At 43.4% G+C, this 26,283-nt stretch overlaps 1 non-coding gene across 1 annotated transcript; it reads right to left on the bottom strand.

Moving 5' to 3' along the window:
• Positions 1-10,358: 10,358 nt before the first annotated feature.
• Trnat-ggu (transfer RNA threonine (anticodon GGU)) lies at positions 10,359-10,434 on the bottom strand. Its single transcript is given in 2 exon segments — positions 10,359-10,394; positions 10,398-10,434. It is a non-coding gene; the product is annotated as a tRNA-Thr (tRNA).
• Between the last annotated feature and the right edge of the window lie 15,849 nt (positions 10,435-26,283).

Below are 26,283 nucleotides of genomic sequence, written 5' to 3'. Positions count from 1 at the left end.
TTTTTGTTTTAAACTAATCATACTGAACCTTTTCAAATAAGCTGCCATCATCTCTGTTGATCCCAGTCCTATGAATTTACGCGCCATTTGGGAACAATAGATGGGAGTTACTTGTGCGAAAAGTGTACGTCTCCGACATATGTTAGTTCGACCTATCCACATTTCAGTCTGAACAAACACATTAAGAAGAATATACCTCCACAAATGCTGAATAACCCTTTATTATTGAAACAGTTAATTACTGAACTATATTAGAACAATAATTAATTACTAATAAAGGATGATTTAGAAGCTGCTGTTGGTTTCTTTATCAAGAATGCTACCTACGTTTCTTACATTGTGTTCACCTGGTCCGTAAAATTAAATTCTGATCTGAGGTGAGTGAAGAGACTGATCCTCTTTTAGAGTCTCGTTATACTATTCATATGAGTTCGCGTGTGGACAATTTAGGACACTTTCTGATTGTGTAGAGTAATCATCACGGAGCGGAAAAGAGGCAAAAGTTGTACTATTTTTCTTTTTTTTCCCACTATGATATTTAGTGAAAGGAGGGCCCCCTACAAATTTCATAAACCCGTTACATGTAATGATATTCAGGAATGTAATCGACGAATAACGAATACTTTGAACGAGTATGTGTCTCGAGAACATCACACAGAACTACTGTACAGAATTTACTCGTTAACATTGCGACCCAACTCACAAAATGTTTAGGCGATGTTTCTCCGTGTCAGGTATTCTCCCCCAGGCGCCTGGTGAGCTGCCGAGAGAAGTGAGGCCGTGCCATTAACGAGCCGCCCCACTCTCATCCTTCATTACCGTTGTATTCACTGCGCTTAAGCCAACTCTTTCCGATTTTTAATAGTATGTAATGAATCGAATGACGTTACTTTTTTAATACTGATCCTTGCTAGGTAGAGTAGGCTGTTCTCGTAATGACTCATTTCCAGTTGTGTATGAGAGGACTTCAGAAAGTAAGTCACACACAAAGACCATTGTACAACAAGAGTGGTGCGTTGTCAGAGGAGAGTTCGTTTTCCATGTTTCCCACAGACACGGTTATACTGCGGCACGGATGACAGGTGCCTTACACAATTTCGGAGTGAAACGGCGCGACAACTGGTAACTTACACCAAAGTTGAAACGCGTGGGGCAGCACGATTACTCTGGCCGAAACGTCTAAATTACACACAGTTTTGATGTGGTTGGGAGCAGGATACAGGAGCTGCTGGAGTGGAAGGCTGAGCAACAAATTGAGGATTGAATATAAAATTTAATTTATTATGCAAGAAAATTCATGCAAGGTACTGGTAACAACATATTGACATATAACTTGTTCAATTTAAATGTACATCAGCTGATTTAACATCAATCATCGACAAGTTAGCTAACATCAAACAATCTGCAAATATGAGATTTAAACCTTTCCCAAAATGTTAATGCTTGTAAAATGTTATTACGAAACACAGAAAATTCCCAAACTGGTCGCTGTATTTAAGCCTTTCATAACCTAATGGGCACAATGGCTTACAGGAAAGAATATCACAGACGTATAGCAATATCTACCCACTACAGCACTGTCTTACGTGACCTTGTGTGCCACAATGATTCACAGGACCAACTCATATAGTTAAATGGTAAATATTACCCACAATGGAGCTTGCGTTATAATCTTACGTAGCACACCGATTTACCAAGACAATGCAATTAATGCCAAGTACAGTCTGGTCCAGAATAACGAGTGCCCTACCACTGCTTAAACTACTAAGAATCAGTAATGAACTGTTTTACAAGGCAAGCACATTCAGTTCAGACAAGTTAACAAGACATTGCCTCCATTTGAATTTTACGACAGAAATCCATCAATAGTCGTAGGCCAGACGCTGATTCGAAAAGGATTGATAACAAGTTACCGCACTGTTGGCGGTTGGCACCAAACCCCTGGCGTGCGATAGCTGTGTTTGGGCCAGAAACCCCGTTGCAACAGGAGCCGTTAACAACAGTACCCACGGAACTCTTTCTAAAACCACACCGTGAAATGACGTTAAAGGGGTTTCCAAAACAGTTTAACACTGAACAGTAGTGAGTAAGCGAAAAAGACAAAAAAAAACTGACACACACGACACTTACAATTGGCCTTGAAATATTCCTAGCTGTGGTTAAGATTGAATTAATTTTAACCCAACAGGTAAACAGTGGTGTCACAGTAGACTTAAACTTCATTTGACTAGCGTGACAATTGTGGCGTCCCTTAACTGACATAAGTTCAGTAACAAACTGAAATGTAATTTAAAGACACTCAAGTAAGGGTACTGTGAAACACTTCAGCAACAATTTAAGCAAACACGCCTATATAGGCACTCCAGTTCATATGTAAATCAACCAGGGCACAAGTCAGTATTTCGACACGCGACGTAGGAGCAAAAAAAAATGGCTCTGAGCACTATGGGACTTAACATCTATGGTCATCAGTCCCCTAGAACTTAGAACTACTTAAACCTAACTAACCTAAGGACCTCACACAACACCCAGTCATCACGAGGCAGAGAAAATCCCTGACCCCGCCGGGAATCGAACCCGGGAACCCGGGCGTGGTGCCTCGGGCATGGATGTGTGTGATGTCCTTAGGTTAGTTAGGTTTAAGTAGTTCTAAGTTCTAGGGGACTGATGACCTCAGATGTTAAGTCCCATAGTGCTCAGAGCTATTTGAACCATTTGTACTGGTTTTATGTAAAAGAATTTAACGTTTATTATGTAATGAATATTTTTGTTACTTTCTTTAGAACGCGAAAGTGGTCGAGCTTTGATTATTTAAATATGTTAAAATGTAAAATAATGTAGAATAAGCTGTAACCAATCAGATAGACAGCTTCAGGAAAGGGGGCTGCTCTAGTCAGTTGAACAAGGATGTTCGGCGCGTGGGAAATGCCTCCACGGACGGGCAGGGACAATGCTGGTGGATACGCGAAAGCGGATGGTCGGTCTTTGGGCAGCTAGGAAGTGAAACGACTTAGAAAATTTCGCGTTATGTGGTAACGCGGGACTTAACCTCTGAGCGGTAAGCTGCTGCGCGCCTGGTGTGAACTCTAACTTTTTCCATATATACCTTGTATTTCGCGATGAGTGTAATAGTAATTCTAAATACGATCACTTTCGCTATTAGTTTGCTTTCTGAATAAACATTATTCTAGCCAAATCGCAACTGTGTGGCATACATCATTTGTGGATCGTTAATTAGCTCCTGATATTATTATTATTGTTGTTATATGTTATATTAATGTTGTATGTTTCATACAATTTCGCAAAATGAAATGAGCGGATGGCATCGTTGGCCGGGAGGCCCCTATTCGGGGAAGTTCTGCGGTCAAGCACAAGTCTTATTACATTTTACGCCACACTGGGCGGCTTGCGCTCGTGTAATGAGAATGAGATGATAATAAGGACAACTCAACAACCAGTCCACGAGCGGAGAAAATCTCCAACCTGGCCGGGAATCGAACCCGGGCCCGGTTGCATGGGAGGTGAGCACGTTACCACCTAGCTAGTCAGGAGGACACAATTTCGCAAACTTGACATTAGCTAGACAATTTAACCAAAGGGTCACAAGTGTCTAATTTATGGCGTGTAATGCGACACGTACGGTGCAATCCCTAGACCAGGTTCAGCCAAGACATTTCGACGAAATGGAACCACACGTCAGCGCGAACATCTTTGGGATGTTAGCTCGCAAAGTGTAGCGCAGCATTCAGTGCAAGTTACTTGGCCTGCCATAATAATGATTATCTTCAGAAATTAAACCCTCCCGTATGAGGCGAACTGGTAGTAAGGTAGTAGAGTTCCAATTGGGAGGGGGTTTTCAGTTATGCCATATGTCCGGCATATGTCTTACAACCTCCCGAAAGCGTTGGTAGACTGGGAGACGAGAACTAGTTTTAATTTAAGTTTGCAACTGTATGTCTCAGAAGAAAACTTAGTGTCTGACTTTTGTGTAAGTGTATTTGTACGTCGTACAATTATTAATTTCTGAGAATGTTTGGTGAACTAGAGAGCCGTGGTACGGTATATTGTCAGTTAATCTTTCGTCAAAGCAAGAGAAAATTGAGTGCCTGCTTGCAAGAATCCCATCCCTCAATCATACTAAACCTCCAGAAACGCCTCAGGTTAACCGACGAGTCCGTAGATGGTGGTATAAGGGCGTATGGTATAGAAGGCCTCGCTATGTCACCCGGGTTTTGCGATGATTAAGCCAGTCCATCCTTGAACTGACATAGCAAGTCACCGTGTAACAATTGTTTCTACCTGTTATATGGAGATGCTCTCGTAGTTTCATGGCCCTTGCAGAGCCTTAGAAGAGAGGTCGAATTCTGAAAGTGCAATACTACTGTCTATGTTTTAAGTAATGAAATGGAAAGCAGTTTCTTGTGGAAATATTGTTTGCATGGCATGCCATTCAGTGCGTTTATTTTAGAAACACCTTAAAATGAACTCGTTCGCACTGATTATAAGCTAACTAGTAACAGTACGAGCGCATAGACTACCACATGACTAGGTCGAAAGGCATCATAGCAGCGACTGCCGATTATGACGCACAGTCTGTAGCTTGTGCGTACAGTCAGTACAGTTCGTATAAGACTGTACATCTTCGGTTACCCAAAGTTATCGATTTATTTGTAAATGTCAACGTTCCTTTGCACTGTAAAATCACTGAAATATAGTGCTTATGACCTGTAGACTCTTTCTAATGTCTGAGTGGCAAAAGTAAACTTTTGTTAATACATACTTATAAATAATGCGCCAGAATATATATACTTTCCCTGCGTCTCCTTTTGCTGAAGTGATAAGCGATTTTTGCATCGGCATCTCATCCCACTGTCTCCAAAAGCCCCAAAAGGCCAACTGCGTGTGCTGGCCAGCGTGGAAACCTACCGTGCGCTCCTTACTCTGTACATAAGGCAGAGCTGATACATTCGCTTCACGTATGTGAAATAGCAAAACTGGAAATAAAGTAAAACTGGTTCTTATTTGCAAATAAGGGGTACCTTACACGCTCTGTAAGCACAGCTATAGTTGTTCTTTTGACAGTGATTTCATTACGCTCTCAGAACTCTGGTGTGTAGCAGTTGGAACAATGGAAAAACATGTTCTGCCACCTCTAATGTTTGATGTCTCCCCGAAGGTGATGTCATCTTTCAGCAGTAAAACTGGTCGTGTCTCAGAGACAGAACCGTCCCACAGTGGTTTTAGGAGCATTATAGTGACCTCACGTTGATATTTCGGTGACCAAATTCGCCCAGGGTAAATCCTATGGAACCCATCTGGGCCGCTATCAAGTGGTATTGTCACGTACGCAAATCAGCAGCCCGTTATTTACGTGAATTACATGACCTGTGCGTAGACATATAATACCACGTAGCTCCACAAACCTACCAACAAACTATCGGAAAAGTGATACGCAGAATCAGTGATTTATTTCGTTCCAAAGACGGACAAATAAGCTATTAAGCAGGTGGTTCAAATGGTTCAAATGGCTCTGAGCACTACGGGACTTAACATCTATGGTCATCAGTCCCCTAGAACTTAGAACTACTTAAACCTAACTAACCTAAGGACAGCACACATCACCCAGCCATCACGAGGCAGAGAAAATCCCTAACCCCGCCGGGAATCGAACCCGGGAACCCGGGCGTGGGAAGCGAGAACGCTACCGCACGACCACGAGATGCGGGCAAGCAGGTGGTCATCCTGTTTTGGCTCATCAGTGTAAAAGCAACACGGCGTAAACACACGCAGGCAGCGAACCAGTCACAATTATCACGCTCACAGCGGAGAGCAAGATCAGTCTTTAAGAGTGCCGTGTGGTCTCGGCACTGAAGTAACGCCTGCCTCCGTAGCGCAGCGGTAGCGTTACCGCCTACCCCGCAAGGGAGGCCGGGGTCCGATTCCCGCCAAGGAAATAGGAGTTATGTGTCCATCATCACTCACACGCAAGTCGCTGAAGTGGCGTCAGCTAAAAAGACTTGTGAACCTCGGAATGGCATATCCTGGCCAATAAATCCCATACGATCATTTTATTTCACTGAAGTAACGAACTAAAAGTAAATCGCCCAGCATACCAAGCCGCTGTGCGATGACAAACAGTGGAAAAACTTGGCTCTGTCAGGAGATGTGTGGATGAGGACGAACCTGCTGCTCGCCTCCAGACCTGGTCGGTCGGAGGAGTAATGTGTCCACTTTCGTTTACGATGCAGGTCCCTTGCGCCTGAAGATGCTCAGCCAGACCAGCTTGGAAGTCACACGGGCTGCAGAACAGACAGCCGGCACGTTGCTCCTCTGACCTGTAGTGCCCGTGCTGCTTCACACACTGCATCTACCCGGAAAACGGTCACAATGGCGCTCGCGCCCTACGTCGAACGTACCCTTCACGCCACAGATCGCGTCAGATCGCTCAACGGTTCACCGTGGGATGGATCTGACCAGCCATAATGGTCACATAATCATTGGCCGTAATGCGACATTGCAGAGTACCCATGGAGCCCACGGAACACGTCGATATGGCTCCGCAAATCATCACCGAACCCCCAAAATGTTTCAGTCATGGGAAGCAAACTCTGTCGGAAGCTGGACCCAGTGTGCAACAAGACTCATTCAACCAAATGGCATTCTCTCATTGCTCCATAGTGCACGGTTTTATAGCTTTTTTGTCACAATCCTCTTCAATGAGCGTCCACCACGTTCATTCAACACATATGTTGTGACTTAGCGGATGATGTTTCTTCGCTTTCCCTGTAATAAATTTGAAATGCCTGATCTATCAGAACAGAACGGATTCGGTCGTGGAAAGGGCCGAAGTAAGTAGCTGTCAGTTGCACTCAACATACAAACTTTATTTATCAACACACGTTATTACAACAAGGATGCAAAACACTCAAAACTTTAATCGACCTCCTTCGGTTAACTTTAGATCGGCTGTAGTCCACATTCAAAATCCAAGACACAAGGCCTAAGCAAGAAACTGAAATACAAGGTTCTTCTGGAGATTTCACCCAAAAATATTTCTAAATCTTAAATCTAAACAGGCTGAAGGCCTTAGCAATTTAATTTTAATGGAACTTCGCTGCATGCCGCATATTAAACAATAAGAAGAGTTTCAATCAAAAGGCAGAAGGCCTTCTCTTAAAATATTTCATGCGAAATTCGGCTGGAGGCCCCATATAAAAGCATAACAATCTTATGCCTTAAGGGCAAGACAAGAACATTAATTTAAGAGATATTGATACTCGGCTGAAGGTCGCATATCAAGCAAATGACAAACCCAGACAGCGAAATTACTATGTAACACACAAAGAACGGCGCTCAGAAGTTTCCAAGGGTCGGCCTGGGATTGTAACACTAACGCCCGTTTAGGTGAGACAGCCTGTCCAACGACTTCTTAATCGGAAGGCAACCCAACCGAAAGACAGCCGACCGTCCAATCAACAAAATCAGTTCTGCTCCACGCAACCAGCAAAACGACCACAAGATTTCAATACAACGACACACAAAATAAGGTGATCCACAAGACCAACAACACCTCAGCAGTTGAACCACACGCCGCACTTGACAGCAACAACACGACGAGGAAAATTAAGTCAATGACCAGGGCAGGTAACCGGAACGTCAACGGCCACAACGCAGAAGATACCGCTGGTCATCTTCAGTAATAGGGAATAAATTAATTTAAGTTAAACCCCACAGGCTGGAATCTTAGCCGACTTGAATGCACACACGCTGTTGTTCACGGGAAAGTCCCAAAAGCAACAACCACGATCGAACGAAGAAATGTAAACAGTTAAGGCTCGATAGTAGGTCAAGTGAGGACTCAACTTTTGTGTCCAAGATCGGTGAGCGACGAACTTCGTAGCACTCGCAAATAGCTCCTCACACTCCAACCGCGAGTGCACACCGCCAGCGGCCCCGGTCAGAGTATGCGAGACGGAGACTTCCTTGCTGCTCCACGCCAACCGACCGACTCCCCAGGCCCGGAAAGGGTGAAAGGACCAAATATACGTCGCCCGATGAGACGACCAACCGAACGACGAAACAACGGTCGTCCCGTTCCAATCCCCCTCCGTCGGACAGATCATGTGTGTCCCAGCGGTTGGCGAACACTGGCTGTCCGCGCCCCACTGACTCTCCGTCCCCGACTTCACTGCTGCTGCGACCCGACTGCACTGCTGGTCCGTCTCCGACTGACTGCCAGATACACGACCACCCGGAAATACTGTCTTCCGCTCCAGAGATGGTACGACAGTGTACTTATCGATACGCGTTGCTGCTGCCGCTCACGGACAAGTAAGGCAGGAAGTTAGATTCGCCAGTAAATAGAATAAGAAAACTAAGCGGCAGTACCGTAATAGAAGATGACAAACAATAAATGGGATGAACACGAGCCGTGCACTGCTGAAAATTATAAACATGGTGCCTCTTAAAACATCAAACACTTCGGCTTCCTTGGTTTCGGTAGAATCCACCATAAGAGCTCAAACAGTGTTCACGCGTTCGAATACACTCAGGTCCGGAATAATGCACTCACGACTAGCCAGAACACTTTTCTGATCACGATTGACAATTGCAACGCATTGAGAACATTGCATAGCTACCGCTCGTGCTCAAATACCACAGCGCAACTTGCAGGCTTGGCTATCGTTTGCATTTATGTTGAAGCATGCGTTTATTGCAGTTTTTCCGTATTTTTGTGCGAGGCCGGTATTTTGAGGGAGGGTGTTCAGAAAAATGGTTCAAATGTCTCTGAGTACAACGGGACTTAACATCTGAGGTCATCAGTCCCCTAGCCTTAGAACCACATAAACCTAACATAAGGACATCACATACATCCACGCTCGAGGCAGGATTCGAACCTGCGACCGCAGCGGTCGCGCAGTTCCGGACTGGAGCGCGTAGAATCGCAAGGCCACAGCGGCCGGCGAGGGAGGGTGTGGATATGCTTAAGTGCACGCCGTAGCCAGTAGAAGTGAATAAAGCAAAATGTGTACGCGATGTTGGACGGCATTTCGTGAACATCCAACTTCCTGTGGGTTCCTAATCTCCGGACGTCAGTCTCAAAACTTAATGACTGTAGTACGAGGACGCGCTGAAAAGAAATACCGCCAAACTTTCTTTTTAAAGCTTTTTACACCTTTATTCCTCATGTCTACATATCTATTTCTTAACATAGTCACCCTGGTGACGAGCACATTTCTGTGAATGCGGGACCAGTTTGTTGATACTGTCACTGTAGAATGTTTCACTTCAGTGACGGGACCACAACCTCATCTCTGCTTGTACCGCTTCATTACTATCAAAGAGAAGCCCTCGAAGGTGTTCTTTGAGACGAAAATTGGATGGGGCCAAGTCTGAACTGTACAGAGCGTGATCGATGACGGTGAGGCCAAGGCGTGGGACTGTTGCAGTTGTCACAACGCTCGTGTGTGTGGTCTGGCATTGTCGTGCTGAAAAAGAGGGTGCTCCATATGTGGACAAACTCTTTGAATTCGTGCTTTCCGTTTCCTGAAGGTCTCTCACGCACCGACATAGTTACGTTACACTCCGTCACATTACAAGCTACAATTCCCAGCCCTCTAGCGGCAGACGGTTGCAACTTGCGTCAGCGAAACGCGAAAGTCGCCCGAGTAACATGCATGGCATGTAATACCCAACCGCTACTGAAAAAAAAATAAAAAATTCCGAGGCGTTACTTATAAGCACACCATCGTAGTATATAGACCCTACGTGTAAGCGAAGTAGATGACTTGCTCGGAGTGAGCAAAAAAAGAGAAGTAAAGGTTTCGCTTTTATAATGGTGACGTTACGAAGTTGCTGTAGGCGAAACGCCGTCGCTCCATCGCGCATATCCGCCCTCCGCAACGCATCGCAGTGACAGCAGGGGCGAGGGAGGTACCGGCGGGCGGTAATTTTGGGCAGTTTACGCTGGGGACGAGGGCGCCATGTCGGCTTTAAGGGCGCGCCGTATCGATTGGAAGGGCCGCTTAGGGCGAGCGCGCTCCAGCTGCACGGTTAGGCCCTGCCGAGCCGCGCTCCGGCCGGACGCCGAGCGCTCCCACCGCGGGAAGCTGGGCTCTCGAGTCGGCCGGATGACAAGTGACGCAGCTTCCCGTTTACGGCACGCCGGCGTACGTGCTGCGCACCCATACATAGAGTTGGAATGTACCACAGCTACTGTTCAGTAGTTCTGATACAGAACGTAAATGACGCACAAAATTGCAGGATTACCAGCAATCTTGGTAGCACCGGTAGGGTGTGAAACGTATTGTTGGCTGCGAATGGGCATTGATTAAAATCAATGGGGAAAGTTGAAAATTAGTGACGGACCCGGATTCGAACCAGGGTCTCCTGCTGCATACCAGGCAGATGCTCTGACCACTAAGCCACCCGGACGCAGTGGTCGTCACCACTGCACAGGCTGCCCTAGCACGTCTCCTGTCAGACCCAAAGTCTCGTCTCATGCACACACTACTAATGTAGTGCCCCCTGCGCATTTACTGATTACTCACGGCATTTCGCCTACTCCAGTAAGATTTCGTGCCTGGTGTGCATCCGCACTGAAGAGATCACTGGGCATCTTCGCGTTAATTATATAATATGGACATATCCGAAAAAACAGACCCAATTTTGATCCAACAGCCTCTATGATTTAAGACACAAAGGAAGTACAAACAATGGCAGCGAAAGGGCATTGTTTTAAATCAATGGGGACACATTTCAGGTTCACCCATTGATTTAGATCAGTACCCATTCGCAACCAATGCTTGTACTTCCATTGTGTCTTAGTTCATAATGGCTGCTGGATCAAAATGGTGTCTGTTCTTTCGGACATGTCTGAAACAACAAATATGCTGTTGTAGTCTTCAGTCCAGGGACTGGTTTGATGCAGCTCTCCATGCTACTCTATCCTGTGCAAGCTTCTTCATCTCCCAGTACCTACTGCAACCTACATCCTTCTGAATCTGCTTAGTGTATTCATTTCTTGGTCTCTCTCTACGATTTTTACCCACCACGCTGCCCTCCAATACTAAACTGGTGATCCCTTGATGCCTCGAACATGTCCTACCAACCGATCCCATCTTCTAGTCAAGTTGCGCCACAAATTCCTCTTCTACTCAATTATATTCAGTACCTCCTGATTAGTTACGTGATCTACACATATAGTCTACAGCATTCTTCTGCAGCACCACATTTCGGAAGCTTCTATTCTCTTTTTCCCTAACCTATGCTTCACTTCCGTACATGGCTACACTCCATACAAATACTTTCAAAAAAGGCTCCCTGACACATTTATACTCGATGTTAACAAATTTCTCTTCTTTAAAAACGCAATCCTTGCCATTGTCAGTCTACATTTTACATCTATTCTACTTCGGCCATCATCAGTTCTTTGCTACCTAAACAGCAAAACTCATCTACTATTTAAGTGTCTCATTTCCTAATCTAATTCCTTCTGCATCACCTGCTTTAATTCAACTACATTCCATTATCCTCGTTTTGCTTTCCTTGATGTTCATCTTATATCATCCTTTCAAGACAGTGTCCATTCCGTTCAACTGCTCCTCCGGGTCCTTTGCTGCCTCTGACAGAATTACAATGTCATCGGCAAACCTCAAGTTTTTATTTTTTCTCCTTGGGTTTTTATTCCTATTCCGAATTTTTCTTTTGTTTCCTATAGTGCTTGCTCAGTATACAGATTGAATAACATAGGGGATGGGCTACAACCCTGCCTCACTCCCTTCCCAACCACCGCTTCTCTTTCATGCCCCTCTACTCTTATGACTGCCATTTGGTTTCTGTACAAATTGTAAATAGCCCCTGTATTAACAAATCTCCTAAGATAAGTAGTAGGGTCAGTATTGCCTCACGTATTCGAACATTTCTGCGGAATACCCACTGATCTTCCCCGAAATCGGCTTCTACCAGTTTTTCCATTCGTCTGTAAAGAATTCGTGTTAGTATTTTGCAGCCGTGACTTATTAGACTTATAGTTTGGTAATTTTCACACCTGTCAACGCCTGCTTCCTTTGAGATTGGAATTATTATATTGTACTTGAAGTCTGAAGGTATTTCACCTGTTTAATACATCTTGTTTACCAGATGGTGGAGTTGTGACAGTGCTGGCTCTCCCAAGGCTATCATTGGTTCTAATGGAATGTTGTCTACTCCTGGGGACTTGTTTGACTTAGGTTTTCCAGTTTTCTGTCAAATTCTTCACGCAGTATCGTATCTCCCATTTCATCTTCATCTATGTCCTCTTCCATTTCCATAATATTGCCCTCAAGTACATCGCCCTTGTATAGACCCTCTATATACTCCTCCCACCTTTCTTCTTTCCCTTCTTTGCTTAGAATTGGTTTTCCATCTGAGCTCTTGATATTCATACTAGTGGTTCTCTTTTCTCCAAAGGTCTCTTTAATTTTCCTGTAGGCAGTATCTATCTTACCCCTAGTGATACATGCCTCCACATCCTCTAGTCACCCCAGTTTAGCCATTTTTCACTTCCTGTCGATCTCGTTTTTGGGAAATTTGTATTCCTTTTTGCCTGCTTCATTTACTGTACTATTATATTTTCCCCTTTCATCAATTAAATTCAATATCTCTTCTGTTACCCAAGTATTTCTACTAGCCCTCGTCTTTTTACCTACTTGATACTCTGCTGCCGTCACTATTTAATCTATCAAAGCTACTCATTCTTCTTCTACTGTATTCATCTCTTAAAGCTACCCGTTCTTGTAAATCGTTCCCTAATACTCTCTCTGAAACACTTTACAGTCCCTGGTTCTTTCAGTTTATCCAGGTCCTATCTCCTTATATTCCCACTTTTTTTGTAGTTTCTGCAGTTTTAATCTACAGTTCATAACCAATAGATTGTAGTCAGAGTCCACATCTGCCCCTGGAACTGTCTTACAACATATAACCTGGTTCCTGAGTCTCTGTCTTACCACTGTGTAATCTATCTGAAACCTCCCAGTGTCTCTGTGCCTCTTCTACGTATACTACCCTCTCTCATGATTCTTGAAACAAGTGTTAGCTATGATTAAGTTATGCTCTGTTGCTCTGTGCAAAATTCTACCAGGCGGCTTCCTCTTTCATTCCTTACCCTCATTTGATATTCACGTACTACGTTGTCTTCTCTTCCTTTTCCTAATATCGAATTCCAGTCATCCATGACTATTAAATTTTCGTGTCCCTTCACTATTTGGCTAATGTCCTTTATCTCATTATACATTTCATCAATCTCTTCGTCACCTGCGGATCTAGTTGGCATATAATCTTGTACTACTATCGTAGGCCGGCCGAAGTGGCCGTGCGGTTAAAGGCGCTGCAGTCTGGAACCGCAAGACCGCTACGGTCGCAGGTTCGAATCCTGCCTCGGGCATGGATGTTTGTGATGTCCTTAGGTTAGTTAGGTTTAACTAGTTCTAAGTTCTAGGGGACTAATGACCTCAGCAGTTGCGTCCCATAGTGCTCAGAGCCATTTGAACCATTTGAACTACTATCGTAGGCGTGAGCTTCGTGTCTATCTTGGCCGCAATAATGCTTTCACTATTCTGTTTTGTAGTAGCTTACCCATACTCCTATTTTTTTATTCATTATCAAACATACTCCTGCACTACCACTATTTGATTTTGTATTTATAACCCTGTGGTCACCTCACCAGAAGTCTTGTTCCTCCTGCCACCGAACTTCACTAATTCCCACTATATTTAACTTTAACAAATCCATTTCCCTTTTTAAATTATCTAACCTACCAGCCCGATTGAGGGATCTGACATTCCACTCTCCGATCCGTAGAACGCCAGTTTTCTTTCTCCTGATAACGACACCCTCCTGAGTAGTCCCCGCCCGGAGATCCGAATGGGGGACTATTTTACCTCCGGAATATTTTACCCAAGAGGACACCATCATCATTTAACCATACGGTAAAACTGCATGCCGTCGGGAAAAATTACGGCTGTTGTTTCCCCTTGCTTTCAGCCGTTCGCAGTACCAGCACAGCAAGGCTATTTTGATTAATGTTACAAGGCCAGATTAGTCAATCATACAGACTGTTGCCCCCGCAAATACTGAAAAGGCTGCTGCCCCTCTTCAGAAACCACACGTTTGTCTGGCCTGATACCCCTAAGTTGTGGTTGCACCTACGGTACGGCTATCTGTATCGCTGAGGCACGCAAGCATCTCCATTAACGGCAAGGTCCATTGTTCATGGGGGGAGGAAAGAACAGATAGCACTTATATAAAAATGAATGTGTAAGAGAGAAACTGGAAGCCCATAATTTCCTTCTGCTTGTTCGGTTGTTTGCTTTACATATAGTTAGAATTGTACGACATACAGTATTACAGGAGTCCATTGGGTATTTTGTATTCATACAGAATATGAATTGCCTTTTGTAAGTAAAAAAAAAAAAAAAAAAACTGGTTGATCGTGTTACTTCTGCGCTTTTGTGTAAGTAAACCAATTACTTCTGATACACGTACAGTTTACGTGAACTAGCATAAAAAATCGATATAACTGTTGTTGTTATTTCGTACTCAATAGAACGTTGTTTATTATAATCAAAGGTAAAAGTTTCCTGTTGTTATTGATAAATGCGAAAGTAGTTTATGAAAACAGAAAAATGTTTTACTAGGGGTCAGGGATTTTCTCTGCCTCGTGATGACTGGGTGTTGTGTGATGTCCTTAGGTTAGTTAGGTTTAAGTAGTTCTAAGTTCTAGGGGACTGATGACCATAGATGTTAAGTCCCATAGTGCTCAGATCCATTTGAACCATTTGTTTTACGTGAGGCCGCCGTAGTATTTAAGTGATGTTTCGGATACATTTGTTTTGAATTTCTTTTTACTTTATCCTTTTTTGAGGAAATTGTGTTTTCTATCGCTATATCACAAATTTGTGGTTTTTTTTTTTTGTTTTTACTACAACGTTTATCTTTCACGTTACAAATCAACAATTTTCGAATAAAAAGCGAATTAAACAATGACTGTTTCAGTTTTGTTGTAAGTGCTGTTTATTTTTAAGTAACAGACAAGAGAATAATCATATAAAACAAAAACCTTCTCTAGGTCACACAGCCTTATATATCCTCATGCAGTTTTTAGACGGATCACCGATTCCGTTTTCTAGCCGCGTGGGGTAGCCTCGTGGTCGAGCGTCTTGCCACGGTTCGCGCGGATCGCCCCATCAGAGGTTCGAGTCTTCCCTTGGGCATGCGTGTGTGTGTGTGTGTGTGTGTGTGTGTGTGTATGTGTGTGTGTGTGTGTGTGTGTGCGCCCGCGCGTGTTGTCCTTAGCGTCATTTAGTTTCAGTTACGTTACGTTACGTGGCTTGCAAGTCTAGCAACCGATGATGTCAGCAGTTTGGTCTCATAGGAACTTAACACAAATTTCCACGTTTTCCGGTTTCTAGAGCATTCTAATAACACACTGATCGCACACATAAACAAAATGATCATATGAGGTAACGGCCGACTGGTATGCAACACACTTAATGTATAGCTAACGCAGATACACCCTTAACTGCCCATGGCTACTAGGAAAAGTACCGTAGTCTACGCTCTCTTAGTCTATCGTAGCCTACAGTACGTTCAAAACTCTACCCATACAACATATAGATGCTTAGACCAGACGCTCAGCCCAGGCCCTCCCTACCGCGCCCATAGAAACTTCCAATGCAAACAAAAACAACATATCACAGTGTTATTCTAGCTGCTGCCATAGGACACTGTGCTAGTGCTTGAGCTCACGGCCTTTTGCTCGTAACAGCAGCACATATAGTCAACAAGAAGCAATGCAGAAACTCTCTTCGGTTGACGGATCCTTCTGGCAGGGGAGAGAGTTGTACATTGGAATACTTCTCAGATTTCCGCCTCTAGCTGGCCCTGTACTGGAAATTTATCATATTTTCTTATTGCATTTTGAAATTCAATTTATGTGTGCTGCACTTCTCCCAAAATTACAAAAGGTACTCCTGAAAACTAAGGTTTTCTTAATGTTCGAAACAGTTCCAAGGTACAACACAGTCATGTACCTGGGAACAAACATTCTGTTCAGAATTAAAAGCGTTGCGATCGAGAAAATCCTGTTAATACGGCATTTCATAGTGTGTTGTTGTGTTATTAACTTGTCCCACACCAATTATCAGTATGTGAAATCAAATTACAAAGCAATGTTACAAAAACCTGTTAAGGGGCTCCGGAACGCCCTATACTTGCAATGTTAAAATAACGCTTATAAATTACATCTTTCCTCATAAAGTATTTGAGGTCGGAAGTTGAACATTTTACAGATTATTTATTGGAATATGGGCTACAACTTAACACAGGGATTTTACAAAATTTTAGTTCAGTTATTAAAGATGATTTTCTTTCAATTGTAATGAAAATTCACAACATTTTTTTGCAATTTTTTATTTACATATTCAAAAATATACAGTTTTTTGGAAAAAGGCTGTGTTAAATTATGCAGAACGTACTGTGTAACATTTACTGAAAGTTTGAAACAAATATGTTTGGAAGATCCTTAGAAAGCATGTAATTAGTATGAGAAAATAAAAGTTTTGGGAATCGAGCGACAAAGATTGGATTAACTTTTTAGTGCATTCCAGGTCCATAGGATTGATTATCTTCATCCTCTGCAAACTCCTCCTCCAGCTTCCTCTTGTTCCTCCTCCTGTTTACTCTTGCTTGTATTTCTAGACTCTTTACAGCCCTGTCTGCAGCCCGAAGGCGTTCCTTGTCTAAAGCAAGCATCGCTCGTTGTTGTGTTCGTAGATTTTGCTACCATTTTCTTCAGTTGCAGATACTGCAACATTGTTCCAAAAGGTGGTCATGTATGAACACTTATCACATTTCAGTTGTATTTCACTAGCAAGTCCTACGTGCTTTATTATGGAGAGTTCCAGACCAACTTCACTACAATGAATACATCTTACACAGTTTGAAAAAATTCCTTTGAGAACCGACGTATCAAATATTTCATTCACTTCCGATTCGCCCATAAAACATTCATAGTTTTCACTCATTGAACCAAGCTTCTTCTGTGAAGTATTTTCTTTCCCACTTTGACTGCTCTGGGCAGGTGTACTTGAGAGGTTAGGTTCACTCACTTGGTTATCGTCTTTATTGTTTACAGTAATAACACATACCTTTGGCTCTCCAACATTTCTCCTTTTCTTAAAAGCCTTCAGAGAATTTCTAATAACTTTACTTTTAGTCATTATTATACTTCAAAAAACAGAGACTCAAGAAACAGAATTAATTACGAATATTTTCGAGATAACGACAGAGTAAATAAACATGAAACAATCGACAATCACACCAGCGATATATATTGAACCATTCACAGGTTAGCCACAACACATACTTTATCTCACATCACTAAAATGTAACTGATGAACACGGACGTTAATAATAACACCATTTGACAGCAGTTTAACAGCGCCACAGTGGGTTACGCCCATGTAGAACACATTTCAAAAAAAATTTAAAAATAGTTGTAGTCTTCGGAATTGAATAAATTATATATTTATTAAAAGGTAATAGTCTGCAGATTCAAAAAACGCAAAAAAGTAAAAATTGAACTTTTCATGATTTTGAGCCTTTCCGGAGCCCCTTAAAGTTAAAACATGTTGAAATGGAGGCTATTAGCTACTAACACAAATTTCTCTTTTCAAAACTCTAAAACTCTATTTGGTTATTTTATGGTACTACCGATTTCAGTTACAAACCTTCATCTGTTACGACGCTCGTAAAAAAAAAAAATCACCTCACATTAAAAAAAAATGGAAACGGATAGCCATACTTTAACTATATATATAGGTAGTATCTGTCCGCGAAAAAACAGGTACCATTGATGACCCTGCAGCTTCTCTAGAGTGAAATGATATTTAAATCAACACCTTAGCTGCAAACAGGCAATATAGCTACCCGGTCACCAACCTTCTCGTGCGAACGCACACACTATGCCCCAACTCGTACGGGTCTTGGTACAGTAATGTGCCACGAGTAATGAGTGTGATGGGCGAACATCTATTAGAAGCACTACGAATGTAGTGGTGTGGAGATGTTGGAAGTGTGGGTCTCACGGGGAGCGTGCAAAGGATAAGTCTCTGCAGGCGCACTATCATCTGTGCCCTAGGGGGCTCAGATGGATAGAGCGTCTGCCATGTAAGCAGGAGATCCTGGGTTCGAGTCCCGGTGGGGGCACACATTTTCAACATGTCCCCAGTGATGTATATCAACGCTTGTTTGCAGCTAGGGTGTCGATTTAATTATCATTTCATTCTTTTATTATCACACTTCTGGTTTCGGGCTCTTGTAAGTCCATCTTCAGGTGTCGTAACTTGGTGCTGTTACGACATCTGAAGATGGGCTTATAAGAGCCCGAAACCGGTCAAGTGATAATAAAAGGTAGCAAGTCGTTGCTTGAAAGATACTTCGACGTCAAAAACTCATGCAAAGTGCAGTTTTCATGTTAACAGCATTCTCAAGTAAAGTTTCTCTTTTCTTAGCTCTCTCTCCACATCTGTTTATCGTCTCAAGTACGATGTTATTGACTTCTGCTTTTTTCTTCTTTGTCAGCAACGCCTTTTCTGATTCATTCTGTTTCATTACATTGTGTTCCTGTTATATCACTGTCTGTGTCATCATTTCTAATGGTCGTTATATTGTCACCAGCTTCCGTCATATCTATTGTTCTGTCTCTGTTTGTCATTCTTGAAATTAAAAATGCCATCTGGTTTTGTTTGTCCATGGTTGGACTAAGGTTTCTGCTTGCAGTAGCTAATACAATTTCTATAATGCAATTCCTCTATCTTCCTCCATATTTCTTTATTCAGCTTTTTCTTATGTAGTCTAGATGACTAGTGTCATAAAGCACTCGGTCATCCTGAACGAAATGAAACGGATATTCCATCATTAAATGCTTTTTCGAGTGTCACCTAGAAAGCAATACACCACATTTTTTTATTCAACTATTATTTATTGAACACAATGAAACCGACAAACAACAAAGAAAGAGGTTTCTTCTACACTCCCTATTTTTACACTTAAATGCGTCAGCTACTGGGAGAGTGCAATTATTGCGTAAGTTACAGATTAAGATAAACTTGACACTTAACACATGACTTTGGACTATCAAATTAAATGGCACAATGCTATTGCCAGTTCTAAATTGTTGTATTATTTTTCTCTAACAGTACGAAACACACACGGCTAAAATGCTAACCATACAGTGCATCGTCTTAGCCTAAACGAGGCTATGTTACAAAACCGAACTTTCATCACCTGACCAAGCACCATTTTAGAGAGGGAGGAAGACTAGGCACCGAGAAAAATATAGTTAATGTTACTGACTGGATAATTATGCTTTTCTGCCTTTGATCACTGACCTACCTGTGATTTGTTCCATTGGTGTTCAAAACCGAGCTTTCTAGGACGGCTGCAACATTTACTGACTGAAACTGTGCAGCCAAGTCTATCTAAAAAAATTATAGATTGTATGTCCATCATCAGTACTAAGTAATTATATGTTTCTACACTAAGATCGCAGTTTATGACACCTTAGCACAACAAAACATAGTAAAAATTTTGCATGTAGGTGTGATCTTTAATGTCTCATATCAGTTGAATTGCATACTTTCGTAATACACAACTATAACTCCAAAATGCACGAAATACGATATGTTAGTTTCATAAACATTACTTAGTCAAAGACAACAATGGATAAGGTGTCACACAAATCGCTAATCGCGAAAGAACATTCTATTTGCACTACGATCAAATATTTTGTATTATTTACAAAAATATGAAATATTCCTTCTTCAACGTTACAAGACATACATGATACAACGATTGTAAAAATATATGTCACAAATATTGGCAGCAATGATTCATCTTGAAGGTTAAGCTGCATTTGGGTAAGTTTGATCATTATATCACAATTTAATGAAACCAAATGTGGTCTGTATTACTTATCAAAATATATAAAGATTTGTTCTACAACATTACAAAACACACTTCTAATTTATAGGCTAAAAAGCACTTGTTAATGAAAACACTTCGATCTTTATACCTTACTTTAAGTAATAACTAGCCCCAACGAAATTGTAACTAATTGCTCCATATGATGATATTTCATACTCGGTACAAATAAACATCAAACGAAGGTATAACAAATAGTCTCTTGTGTCGTACTTTTGTATTCAAATCGTTTTTATCTGCATATTCAGACACAGATTTTTAAACTTTCTTGCTGTAATACGAACGGCCTTGCTGCACTGCTAACAATGGTTCCCCACCGATTCTTATCAGATCACCAAAGTTAAGCGGCCAGAGCTAGCTGGGTGGCTGTCCGGTCTGACGAGCGCTGTCCACAGGGGTGGTACACTCAGCTCTTGTGAGGCCAGTTGACGAGCTGCTTGAATAGGAATTAACGCGTCTGGTCACGGAAACTGACAACGACCAGGAGAGCGATGTACTGACAACAAGACCATCCATATCCCATATCCTTGACACCTGTGGGTTGAGGATGACACGGCGGTCGGTCGATATCGTTGGGCCTTCATGGTCTGCTCGGACATTTATATATATGCTATTGGGGTATTGAGGGTAAGTTGATATGGTAGCTGTTATCACCCTGATTGTCGTGTCTACTGTTACCCTGAAAGCATTGTTGGTACTATTGATGTAATAAGAGTCAGTTGACATGATGACTGTCACTATCCAAATCATGATGAGTGTCATTACCCTAAATGTAGGTAAGATATTAAGGGGGGTAATGAGTTTAGCTATCATATGAGTGCTATTACTCCGATCATGGTGACTACCATTTCCTCAAATGCATGGTTCGGTTACAGTCAAGCTCCAAAGAAATTTTGGCAGGCCACGCTAGACAATTAACTTCATCTTACTGTACAAAATGTCCACTTTTTTTAATCTGTAAGCCTGGTTTTTCATTTTCTAATGAGTGAGGTAGCGAATGAGAAAACAAGTTTTATTGTAAAAAATGGCTTATTGGTATACACATACACATTCACACAAATAACAAAATGATGTCTACTATTACACAGTAAAATCAGCTAAAAAGCATTTTTTTTTTTACGTTACAGTGACTGCATGTTAGGTTATTAACTTTATCTTGCAGCACAAACATTTGTCATCTTCTGCTGATAATGCTAACTTATACTGTCGCACAGTGAAAACTTTATTACACTTCAGTGTAATAGGACGCTGAACAGTAGTTTTAACATATGAATTTCTCAGTGTGATATTTTATATTCATAGTAAGGCATTCTGCTACATGTAAGAATTCCGCTCACGTTACTGTACAGTAATGTCTTATCTTAAGGTTAATGGAAACTGATTTCTTCTTGTAGACGTTTTTGGTTGGGTGATATGCTGCTACTATTTTCCTAATCAGTAGCGTAAAAGCTTCTTTCTCCTCGGTATTTAAATGTCTCCATCCATTTCATATGAGGTGTAAGGTGGGTTAATGATGTCACATTGGCACCAAATGTCACCACAATTCTACCCAACGCCAGCAGGGACGTGTCGCATGATGGAACGGTCGTTACGCCTCTTCTTACATTGCTTTCATTCTTTCTACGTCTCTGTGATGGACGCCAGAACCGCGAAGTCCAGCGTTGAAATTACGCGTTTATTTATGGATGGCGAGGAAAACATTTCAGGCACACCGACGCCTCGGTATCGCCACGAGTGGGCCTCAGGGAGTGACATAAATGGCGCCAATGAAACCACCCAATTTCTTGGGGTGTTGTTTCCCACACATTTCATTGTCGAAAACGACAATTCGCATTGCGATGAGCAACAGGCAACTTTTTTCTCAATCTATGACACTGCTGACGTTCCCCGGACGATTCAGTCCTTCTCTAAGGATATCGTGATCTTGCAACCCCAGTGAACATATTGCACGTATTTGGAACGACCCGCGCGGGGTAGTCGTGATGTCAGGTCTGAGGCGTCTTGTCACGGTCCGCGCGGCTCCCCCCCCCCAATCGGAGATCCTCCCTTGGGCATGTGTGTGTGTGTGTGTGTGTGTGTGTGTGTGTGTGTGTGTGTGTTGTCCTTAGCGTAAATTAGTTTAAGTTAGCTTAAGTAGTGCGTAAGCCAAGGGACCGATGACCTCTGCAGTTTGATCCTATAGTCCTTATCACAAATTTCCAAATTTGGAACTAGCGGAAACGCAGTTTTTGTTCTTGTGTACATGGCGAAACACTAGGGTCCTTTCAAACTTGCTAGAAGAAATCTGAACGCGACCAGAAGAAGCAAAGGTTGATTATGCTTTTTCAGTCCTCCTGTTTCGCGCCCTCCTTATGCGTGATCAACAGGGCAGTGGGAAGACTCCCTCTTCCACCTCTCCACTCCAGCTCGGCAGCACACTCGGTGCATTTTAAAAATATTCCCGCACAGAGACAGCTAGTTATTGATTTTTAGGCGCTGGTGTGACTGGCATCCCTTTCAACACTCCTGAGATTTCACATGCACCCAGGAGGGCTAGTTCAGCGACTCAACCCAGGTGTGACGAAATCGTTGCCTGTCAGTCCGGAGCCTAGGATTCAGTAACTGGCTGTCTCCGTAAACATACATTTTCAAAGTACTCAACAAGGATGCGCAGGTGGCACTAAGGTTTTAGGGATCTGGAGAAAGGAAGGCAGGGTTGTCTTAGAGGACTCCTTTTACAATTTTATCGTTTATTCACGTATTTGTCGACATCACATCCGTCGCCTCCCCCCTTCACATTTTCACGCCACAGGAAGGCTGACAAAACATGAACACACTTTGTTTTTTCGGATCACATTCAGTTTTCGTCAAATGATTTTGAACAGTCGCTAGTGCTTTGACCCTGACACCAGAGCAAAAATTGCGGCCGCACTACAGTCGAAGTGGCTGCGACAACACTCGATGAGTTTACGGGCGCACCATGTCCTTAGAGAGGGACTGCAACATCTGGGAAGGGGCGGGGTTGAGAAGTATCAAAAATATCAGGAACGTTGTCGTGTTGCCCATCGCACTGCGAGCTGTCGTATTAGACCACAAAATGTGTGGGAATCAACGCCTCAAGGGGAGGTGTGGTTTCATTGACGCCCTGTATGCCACTTCTCTGAGACCTCTTCGTGCTGATACTGATCGTCGGTGTGTCTGAAAAGTTTCTCTCTGGCACGCATAGGTGTGTAGTTTCGACACAGGACGTCGTGGTTCTATTCAAATGGTTCAAATGGCTCTGAGCACTATGGGACTTAACTGCTGAGGTCATCAGTCCCCTAGAACGTAGAACTACTCAAACCTAACTAACCTAAGGACATCACACACAGCTATGCCCGAGGCAGGATTCGAACCTGCGACCGTAGCGGTCGCACGGTTCCAGACTGTAGCGCCTAGAACCGCTCGGCCACGTGGTTCTGTCCTCCATCAGAGAGGAGTCAAAAGAGGGGTTGAAGTATGTGTTAGAATGGGCGTGGCAGCCTTCTCATCGTGTGACACGTCCATGAGGCGCTGAGTAGAATTGTGATGAAACTTGGCGCCAGTGTGACATCATCATCTCACCTTACACCTTGCATGACATCTTGAACTACGGCCTATTTTTGGCATCTGTCGTCGCTCACCTGTTTTAAGCGTCCCGTAGCCCTAGGGTGACGTCGCCGGGCGCCACGCTTTTGTCCATTAAAGAGCAAGACCGTAAATTTCAAGCTTCTACGTAGAAATAGAAAACAATTACGAGGTTTAGAAAAAATTACCCTTTTACTGTACTGTGTAGTGTTGCACAGCGCAACAAGCAGAGCTTGTTGGTGGCAGGAGGTAGAAGTGGTGTACTCTGTCCCACCAGCCTCGTGGGTCCTCACTGACTCTCCTCTCATAAGGCTATTCTAACAGACGGAAGAGTGACCGTACACTGATTAGCCAGAAAATCATGATCACGTAAATAATAGCCAGTATGTCCACCTTTGGTATCGATGACAGCGGCGACGCATCGTGGTGTGGAAGCAACGAGGCCTTCGTAGGTCGCTGGCGGTAGTTGGGACCGCATCTGCACACACAAGTCACGTAATTCCCGTAAATTTCGAGAAGATGAACTCTGACGCCACGTTCAATCTCTTCGCATGTGTGTTCAATCGGATTCCGATATGTGAGTTAGGAGGGGGGGGGGGGGGGAGGGCAATGATCCTCGAACCACTCCATCACTCTCCTGGCCTTGCGATGTGGCGCATTATCTTGTTGAAACATGACACGGCTGTCGGGGAAACATGATCGTCATGAAGGTCTGTACGTGGTCTGCAGTCAGCGTAAGATACTCCTTGAGTGTCATGGTGCCTTACAAGAGCTCCACTGGGCCCATGGATGCCCACGTGAATGTTCCTCAGAGCAAAATACAGCCTCCGCTAGCGTGTCTCTGTCCTGCAGTACGTGTGTCTCAGAACTGTTCACCTAGAAGATGACGGACTCACGCCCTCTCATCAGCTTGATGAAGAAGACATTGGGAATCATCAGACAATGGAACCCCCTGGCACTCCGCCAATGTCCAATGCCGATGTTGTGCCCATTTCAGTCGTAGTTACCGATATCGTGGTGTTAACGTCGGCACATACGTTCAAAAAAATGGCTCTGAGCACTATGGGACTTAACATCTGAGGTCATCAGTCCCCTAGAACTTAGAACTACTTAAACCTAACTAGGCTAAGAACATCACACACATCCATGCCCGAGGCAAGATTCGAACCTGCGACCGTAGCAGCTGCGTGGTTCCGGACTGAAGTGCCCAGAACCGCTCGGCCACCGCGGCAGGCCCTACATACACAGTGCGTGTGTGTGACTAGCAGTCATTCCTCGCTAGGTGACGCTGCTATCACCTGGGCCGGTTTATATGGATATTAGGTCGTTGGTCATAGTTCTGGCTGATCTGTGTATGTTCTCTGAGCCTTGCAGGTGCTTATCAATATATGAATGAATACACAGAGTATAGAATGTGTCCATAGCAGACGGTTTTCACAGTTCCGACGGAGGTTTTGAGGATGTTTTCACTGGGTATGAGCCAAATGCCATAACTGGAAATCACTTTAAAATTATTCCTTATTGTAACTGCCATGTCCCATTCCCATCTTTCTGGCAGGTCACTGGAAATATCTGAGCTCGAAATCGGGTCGAGTTCCAGAACAGGTTCCGTAGCTAATCAGGCGATGAAACACAAGGAGACAATCACAGTATTTAGATAGTAGCGCGATCACTGTGCTGGAGATTTAGAATGAAGCCAGGGAGAGTCCTGATGAAGCCGGGCGGTTGGGTATGTGGGTCGGCGGTCCAAGTGGGTCGCCGGAGAGTTCCCCGAAGCCACAGTAGGAGGAGTATCGATTGTCTGTCTCGCTAACCGACGGCGCCCTGGCCTTTGTGCTGCAGCACTTGGGGCGGGCACACAGAGCGGGGAAGAGCGAACAGGCGCCCCTGCGTAGCTCTAGTTTCCAGGTGGAAGCCTTAAGCTTTTGATGCACAGTCGCTTTTCTTCTGCGAAAACATTGTAATGAAACTGGCGTAGAGCCCCGACTACGGTTGCTATTTCATCGGAAAAAACGCTGTGTCGTTAAGCTTATTTCCGGAAATTCCTGGTTCTCGTTTCTCGCCAAGTGCTGCTCGGCGCCAGGAGAAATTCCAGGAATCACGATACGACGCCGCGGCTGAAATCAACAAAGCGAAAACAGACCTAGGAAAAGTTGTTGGTAAACGAGAACACGTACAATTAAGAGGAAGTATACCTTCTGCTGAAAAGGACAGGGATACTCTAGATAAAAGCAGAGGCCATACGACCTTCGAGACTGTATGCATATAAGCTCGTTACGCAGGATCGTTCTGTATGGGAAGCTACCACAGCAAGCAGAGATTCCCTAGCTAGTCCAGACTACAGTGTGGTGGACATTCAGCACCACTGATAGGCTAAAATTATTGTTTACTCTCCTACTACTTGATACACTATGAGGAATTCAGTTCGAAAAGAAGAACATACACGGTGTCCAAAAAACGTGTCACGTATTTCTATAGGAGATACCACAGGTCAGAACTCGAAGAAAATATCCTATAATTATATGCCCGGAAACCAATACCCTTTGAGTTTTTGGCCAATCTGTCCGCTCATTCCTATCCACCTGTTATGCAGAAGTAGACATTGCAGGAGTGCCTCATGTGGTTATCAAGCACATCTTGGCTCATCCTTCACCCCTTTTCCGTAGTCAATCACGC

The sequence above is a fragment of the Schistocerca serialis genome, chromosome 2, assembly GCF_023864345.2.
Source record: "Schistocerca serialis cubense isolate TAMUIC-IGC-003099 chromosome 2, iqSchSeri2.2, whole genome shotgun sequence".
Lineage (NCBI taxonomy): Eukaryota > Metazoa > Arthropoda > Insecta > Orthoptera > Acrididae > Schistocerca > Schistocerca serialis.
The sequence above is the reverse complement of the archived record's forward strand: the minus strand, read 5'-3'. Positions and strand labels throughout refer to the sequence as shown.